Source organism: Pinus tabuliformis, chromosome 1_2, assembly GCF_031772625.1.
Source record: "Pinus tabuliformis cultivar Carrire ecotype Pingquan chromosome 1_2, CPIR1, whole genome shotgun sequence".
Lineage (NCBI taxonomy): Eukaryota > Viridiplantae > Streptophyta > Pinopsida > Pinales > Pinaceae > Pinus > Pinus tabuliformis.
The window spans coordinates 1,294,420,376-1,294,429,107 of NC_142298.1; positions in this window are offsets into that span (position 1 = coordinate 1,294,420,376).

The following is an 8,732-nucleotide window of genomic DNA, read 5'->3' on the forward strand; positions in this document are numbered from 1 at the left end:
TCTCATATATTGTCATCAAACGAGGCAGCGAATCAAGCAGCTATCAGGTGAGGTAGCAATTCAAGCAAGTACAGGAGGTACCACCAAGGGAAAGGATCTCCATAAATAAATCTCACTTCAAGAAAGGATATGCTTCAAAGTTTTGCAGTTTCGCAACGCGCTGCGAAACCCCTATAGCAGCCTGTTTCAGCATAAAAAAACTCTGCTTTCTGCGTTTACTAGTAAACTTCCAGGAGGTCTCTAAAGCAACTGAAAGCCTATTTTGGGAAATGGAAAGAGGTTTTTATTCCTAACAGACTGAAATAAAAAAACCTCCTTCCGTTTCCTCAAATCCGTTACGAGCTGAGAGAAATTAATGACCAAAGTTGCGCTACGAAACTGCTGTAGGTGCAGTTTTTCATCTTCTGTTTTACACCTATTTTTCAAAGACAGATTTTGGGCAGCTGGAGTAGTGTTTTAAAAAACCAAGAGAGGTTTTTGTTAAGCACGGATTTTTTCACAAAAACCTCATTCATTTTTTCCAAATACGTTTTCTGTGAGAAATTATGAGCTCTGTCCCAAGACATATTTTTCAGCCAGAACAGCAGTTCCGTAGCAGCTGAAGCTAAACAATCCAATCTCAGTCACTAGTTTTGAACTGCAAGTGGAAATGTTGAAAAGGAAATATCTTCAAGGGATAGGCCTCAGGATTCAAACAATGGGATTTCAACTGAGAAGAACAGCTATATGTTTGCCATATGTTTGAAGAGTAGAGCAGTAAACCTTGGATAGGAGTGTAAATTCTCAAGCATGTGTTTTCGAGATTTGCAAGATTTGATCAATAGATGCTGGATAATAATAACATCTGGAGGCAAATATTTTCCTTGCGGTATCATGGGTGCCTATATCTTCAGATTGATGCCTATCATCATACATGAGTCATTAGAGCACTATAACAGCATAATCGACTGAACATTTGAAGTCTAAAATAACAAAAAGTAGACCATTCTCCATGTAAAAGCCCATTCTCAGGTCACATTATAAATTTGTGCAGGATTACTCTTCAGCTTCGAAACTGAGAAAAAGACCAGAACTGACATTGTGTCTGTCAACCATTTAGGGTGCTTTTGGAATTATAGGCATACTCTGAATTCAAGAAATACCAAAGTCAATGGGTGTATTTCCTTCAGTAATCCCTGTGAGGGGAAAAATGGCTCAGTGGTTATTTTGGTTTTGGCTTTTAAGAATGAATACTGATCTGTTGTATGAAGCTCAGGAAGCCTATGATTTATGGTGCTGTCAGTCATCGTGAAAGAACAAGGATACTGTCTCGGGTCAGAAGCAAGCTATTTTAAAAACTGAGCAGTTTCGTAGCGCGCTACGAAACTGCTGTAGGTGGTGTTTTCAAAGCAAACAAACAGTTTGGTAATATGTGCGAGATTTTTCTAAAAGGGAACACCTAAAGGATATGTAAAAGATCAAATGAAGACATCACAGCCATTCTGATCAGGACAGGTGTGCCTTCAAAAAGGTGAAATGTTTAATTCAAGTTTAAAAAGTTTCGGTTGTAAAGCTACTTTATTACCGGTCATAGGGTATTGAATGAATTACATACATGGAATTTTGGCTTGCACACTTGGCTATTGATGAAGCATCCAACTCAAAGGAAACATGATGGTGTTCTATATTATTGGGGTTATTAAAGGGACTTAAAAGACATGCTGCTGCATATTCGAAGTGCTGGGGGACCAGAACCGGAAAGTAAGGGATATTCCCTAACATCGCTGAGCAGTTAAAGCTTTCAGCATTCCAAGCCAACATGGAGCATTAATTGCTCATCTCAGCCATCTCAGCCAAACGAAAAGGAAACCAGGTGTCAAAGCTGCAAGGAGGAATCATTCTACGAAGAAGATAGAGTTAGAGTTATAATTAAATTAGAACTTTTTAGAACTTCAGTTAGTGGTTATTGTATTAAATAGTTTGTTGCAAAGCAGATAGGTGTCATTAGTGACAGTCATCGAGCTCCCCTCATGCTGGAGGAGGAAGCTCTAAGTAGTTAGAAGTATGTGTCTATATATAGCTAAAACCTCTATGAAATGAGGTTTGGATATTTGAGAAAACAGAGTGTTATTTTGGCTTGTGTACAAACTCATTTTCAGTAATACAAGTGACTACTTTTCTTCTCAGGATTCATACAGTGTTTCAAATGCTCAAGATATGTGGTTTTGTTTTATCCTTTATGTTTTTACAGTTGTATAGATACACAATCACTCAGAATTCACTTTGCTGCTCTGATTTCCTGTGTGTATTTGTAAGCTGAAGTTTCCATGAGATGTGTTTTGAGTATTTAAACATTACATGCCCTGACTTCTATGTATGAGTAGTGTTATAGTTTACTGAAGGATGATTAACTCCATAAGCCCAATGGAAGTCTTTGTAATGTCTGTCCAGCCAACATATTTGTTAAATTTACTTTGCAAGAGTTAGCCATCTCATCAATAGTCAAAATCAATAACCTTTTGAGAGAGCCCTCTCAGGCTAAGGAGGCTAAGCCTTAGTCAAAAGTCTGGTTTGAAATAGCTACTTGAAGTTAACCTGGTCTGCAGCCTTCCAGTGCTTGATTTTGAGATAACATTTTGGTGCGTCTGCCGGGAGACTGAAGATTACTCATTCCCGAAATTATGAAGCTGAACTCCTGAAGGTAGCAGGAGCTCAGAAAGCTTTTTGAGGCTGCAAAACTACCTTGGCGACTCCACACATCGAATAAGAAATTTGAAGGTGACTCCACTGCTAGAAGATCAGTAGCTTGATGAAGTTTCAAGATGAGTACCACTGCAAGAATGAATGCCAGGTATGCTCCTATGAATCGGTCTCATATCCCTGGTTTTCCAAATCCTATGCCAAAGGTTGATTGGTTAGAGGATCTTCCGATATTCAAAGATGAAAAGAAAGACAATGCTGCTCTTCATTTGGTTAGGTTTCACATGCATGTACGCAGTCTTAAGGTTCACTTTCCTGAAGATTGTCTCATGAAGATGTTTATGACCACTTTAGAAGGAAAATCATGGTCTTGGTATAAAAATTTGGAAAATGGTTCAATATATTCGCTTGCTAGTTTTCATGATGAATTCTATGAGATGTATAAAGAATGTTATCCTTCCTTATTGCTGCTCAAAGATTGCTGTAGACATTCTTTAAGTCTTATTCAATACTTGGAGGATTGTTATGATGATGATGAATTTATGGATGAAGAAATTTTAGAGGCTCTTCATAACAATGCATTTCAGCACCAAGAAGAAAGTATAACATCTCATGAAACGCAGCATGAAGATCAGCAGGGGTTTATTTGTGAAAACCATGTTTCATCCTTTGACATGAATGAAAAGATGCAGCAGATTTGTCAGTCTTTTGATCATAAAGAATATGAAATTGATTGCAAACACCAAGAAGAAATACTGGAAGAAATTTCTTATAATCCTCAGGCAGAAGAAAAGGTTGTTCAATTTTGTAATTCCTTGCAGCAGCTTACTTCAAAGAATGATAACAATAGTGAGGAAAATTACGTTGTTTATGAGAATCATGCAGAAAGGCAGTTGGATAGCACATCAAAGGAATTTTGTGTGGTTGAGAATCAGTTGTCTAAAGATGTAGAGTGTTCTTATGATCATCAAAATAACCATGTCTTCTTTGACCCTATAAGTGAATACATGGCAAAGCTTTGCACACCAGTATTTCATTTTCATTTGCATTATGAAGATCAGGTACATTATAAGTTGATTTGGTCATCTCACTATCATGGTTATTTTGAGGTTGAATGCAGTCAAGAGCCTCCCATATCAGAAAGGACAATTGATTGGCTTCATTGGAAATTTCATGTTCCTTGAGCTACAAGTGGAGATTGCAGCTGATAGGGTAGGTAGGTAGGAAAGTGCAAATAAGCTCAAGGTTGACTGAGCAAATTTTTTTAGTAGTGGTAGATATGGACTTCTTTCTCCTACAGTGATCATCAAGCTTAAGCCCGAGGTGAAGGCCCAAGATGCTGGAAAGGGATGCTTGTCAAATAAATTTTTGTTCATCATAAGAGGATAAGGCATTGGAACTGCAAGTTCTTAGTGTACCACAAGGGCACACTATCCCAAGTGGAGCCACTGTTATCACTGAAAATTCTAATGCCAAAATTTCTCATATATTGTCATCAAACGAGGCAGCGAATCAAGCAGCTATCAGGTGAGGTAGCAATTCAAGCAAGTACAGGAGGTACCACCAAGGGAAAGGATCTCCATAAAGAAATCTCACTTCAAGAAAGGATATGCTTCAAAGTTTTGCAGTTTCACAGCGCGCTGCGAAACCCCTGTAGCAGCCTGTTTCAGCATAAAAAAACTCTTCTTTCTGCGTTTACTAGTAAACTTCCAGGAGGTCTCTAAAGCAACTGAAAGTTTATTTTGGGAAATGGAAATAGGTTTTTATTCCTAACAGACTGAACTAAAAAAACCTCCTTCAGTTTCCTCAAATCCGTTACGAGATGAGAGAAATTAATGACCAAAGTTGCGCTATGAAACTGCTGTAGGTGCAGTTTTTCATCTTCTGTTTTACACCTCTTTTTCAAAGACAGATTCTGGGCAGCTGGAGTAGTGTTTTAAAAAACCAAGAGAGGTTTTTGTTAAGAACGGATTGGTTCACAAAAACCTCCTTCAGTTTTTCCAAATACGTTTTCTGTGAGAAATTATGAGCTCTGTCCCAAGACATATTTTTCAGCCAGAACAGCAGTTTCGTAGCAGCTGAAGCTAAACAATCCAATCTCAGTCACTAGTTTTGAACTGCAAGTGGAAATGTTGAAAAGGGAATATCTTCAAGGGATAGGCCTCAGGATTCAAACAATGGGATTTCAACTGAGAAGAACAGCTATATGTTTGCCATATGTTTGAAGAGTAGAGCAGTAAACCTTGGATAGGAGTGTAAATGCTCAAGCATGTGTTTTCGAGATTTGCAAGATTTGATCAATAGATGCTGGATAATAATAACATCTGGAGGCAAATATTTGCCTTGCAGTATCATGGGTGCCTATATCTTAAGATTGATGCCTATCATCATACATGAGTCATTAGAGAACTATAACAGCATAATCGACTGAACATTTGAAGTCTAAAATAAAAAAAAGTAGACCATTCTCCATGTAAAAGCCCATTCTCAGGTCACATTATAAATTTGTGCAGGATTACTCTTCAGCTTCGAAACTGAGAAAAAGACCAAAACTGACATTGTGTCTGTCAACCATTTAGGGTGCTTTTGGAATTATAGGCATACTCTGAATTCAAGAAATACCAAAGTCAATGGGTGTATTTCCTTCAGTAATCCCTGTGAGGGGAAAAATGGCTCAGTGGTTATTTTGGTTTTGGCTTTTAAGAATGAATACTGATCTATTGTATGAAGCTCAGGAAGCCTATGATTTATGGTGCTGCCAGTCATCGTGAAAGAACAAGGATACTGTCTCGGGTCAGAAGCAAGCTATTTTAAAAACTCAGCAGTTTCGTAGCGCGCTACGAAACTGCTGTAGGTGGTGTTTTCAAAGCAAACAAACAGTTTGGTAATATGTGCGAGATTTTTCTAAAAGGGAACACCTAAAGGATATGTAAAAGATCAAATGAAGACATCACAGCCATTCTAATCAGGACAGGTGTGCCTTCAAAAAGGTGAAATGTTTAATTCAAGTTTAAAAAGTTTCGGTTGTAAAGCTACTTTATTACCGGTCATAGGGTATTGAATGAATTACATACATGGAATTTTGGCTTGCACACTTGGCTATTGATGAAGCATCCAACTCAAAGGAAACATGATGGTGTTCTATATTATTGGGGTTATTAAAGGGACTTAAAAGACATGCTGCTGCATATTCGAAGTGCTGGGGGACCAGAACCGGAAAGTAAGGGATATTCCCTAACATCGCTGAGCAGTTAAAGCTTTCAGCATTCCAAGCCAGCATGGAGCATTAATTGCTCATCTCAGCCATCTCAGCCAAACGAAAAGGAAACCAGGTGTCAAAGCTGCAAGGAGGAATCATTCTACGAAGAAGATAGAGTTAGAGTTATAATTAAATTAGAACTTTTTAGAACTTCAGTTAGTGGTTATTGTATTAAATAGTTTGTTGCAAAGCAGATAGGTGTCATTAGTGACAGTCATCGAGCTCCCCTCATGCTGGAGGAGGAAGCTCTAAGTAGTTAGAAGTATGTGTCTATATATAGCTGAAACCTCTATGAAATGAGGTTTGGATATTTGAGAAAACAGAGTGTTATTTTGGCTTGTGTACAAACTCATTTTCAGTAATACAAGTGACTACTTTTCTTCTCAAGATTCATACAGTGTTTCAAATGCTCAAGATATGTGGTTTTGTTTTATCCTTTATGTTTTTACAGTTGTATAGATACACAATCACTCAGAATTCACTTTGCTGCTCTGATTTCCTGTGTGTATTTGTAAGCTGAAGTTTCCATGAGATGTGTTTTGAGTATTTAAACATTACATGCCCTGACTTCTATGTATGAGTAGTGTTATAGTTTACTGAAGGATGATTAACTCCATAAGCCCAATGGAAGTCTTTGTAATGTCTGTCCAGCCAACATATTTGTTAAATTTACTTTGCAAGAGTTAGCCATCTCATCAATAGTCAAAATCAATAACCTTTTGAGAGAGCCCTCTCAGGCTAAGGAGGCTAAGCCTTAGTCTAAAGTCTGGTTTGAAATAGTTGCACAGAGTCTACCTGATCAGCAGTCTTTCAGTGCTTGATTTTGTGATAACAGTTAACATGGAGGTTATGTGCTTAACCAGCTCAGCAAAATTAGGAATGAACCTCCTTACAGAGTTAATTTTGCCAAGAAAAGACTGTATATATTTCTTTGATCTTGGAAGAGTCAAGGTCTGAATCGCTTTGACTCTTTCTGGGTCAATCTGAACACCTGCGGCAGACACTACATGCCCCAACAGTTTCCCTTCTTCCAAAGCAAATTGGGACTTTTTGGGATTGAGTGAAATTCCAAATTTCCTACATTTTAAAAACACCCTTTTTAAATGTTGTAGATGATCATGATGGCTGCCAGAATAAACAGTTATGTCATCAAGATATATCAACGCGAATTTATCCTTTTCACCCACAAAAGCAATATCCATAGCTCGTTGAAAGGTGGCTCCAGCATTCATTAGCCCAAATGGCATTTTGGCATACATGAACGTGCCCCAAGGAGTGGTAAATGTTGTCTTTTCTTGATCGTCTGGATGCACAGCGATTTGATTAAAGCCTGAAAATCCATCTATAAAAGACATTACTTTGGCACCTGAGACTTGCTGCAACAAATGCTCCATTTTTGGCAGGGGATAATTATCCTTTTTAGAGCATTTATTTAGATTTCTGAAATCAATGCACAATCTGATTTCTCCATTCTTCTTCCTCACAACAACTAGATTGGCCACCCATTTAGAATATCTGAGAGGCACTATAATCTTAGCAGCCAGCAACTTTTTAATTTCTTTCTCAACCAGAGGAAGGATCATAGGATTCATTGGTCTCAGCTTCTATTTGAAAGGAATAGTGTCTTTCTCAAGAGGAATTTTGTGCTGAATTATATTCCTGTCATATGTTTTCAGATCATTGTACTCCCAAGCGAACACATCAGCAAATTGCCTCATCAATTTGCAATATTCAGCACTCTGATCAGCAGATAGATTACTGGACATATTTATGAATTTGGGCTGACCTGGACCTCCTATATCATGCTTGCAAACTTCAGACTGGTCTTCTTTTTGGGCAGCTTTGTAAGGCACATCATTCTGGTCAAACAATATCTCAAGAGGAAGTAGACCCTTAAGAATATGGTTACTAGGAAGCTGGACTATGCTATTCTTGCCAATCTTATTTCTAAGTTGGGACTTGGGATCTTCTAACAGAGCATCATTATTTTGGTCAATTTGCATTTCAGAGAACTCGTCAATGACTTGAAGGAACCTATTTAATTCATAATCATCATCAAAAACCTTCCAATGGTGGACATTATCAGGCACAGAGGGTCTATACTTCAATTGTACCTCATAGACTAGTTTGGGAGGCGATGGAGGGACGAACAAACTAGTAGAGACAGCAAGGGAATCAGCAAGCTGATTTTGGGCTCTAGGAATATATGAAATGCAGAAAAAATCAAAGAACTCTTTGACTCTCCATACCTCATCTCTATAAGCTGCACATTTAAGCCAGATAACCACTCCTACTATGATTTACCCCAGAAATGGGTAAAGACCCCCAAACTACAAGGCTTTCAACTACCAACTACTCACAATTTAAGGTAAAGGTGATGATGGAGAAGACTAATTACACCAGAAGATGCACAGGACCCTGTGATGGCCAACTGCAACCAGTTATAAGATCTGCAAAACTATTATTTAATATACAGACAGGATGACAGTTCCCTGATATGAAAACAACAACAATCTGCAAGAAATTCTAATGAACTATTAAATTATAATACAGAGGTGGGATGACAGCCCCTCTGATATCAAACATTCACAGAACATCAAATAAATGCAAGTAGACACAGCCTAGAGCAAGAAAGAGAAGTGGAAAGTGAGCAGGTGACAGCAAAAGAAGCTTGTATTAGTTGAAAATCAAGACCAGAAGTTGCAGGTCTCATAGTATTTACAGTCTCCAGAAGTTAAAGGCAACAACAAAGCTCTCATTCATCAAAACACTCATCAAATCCGATTACATTTGA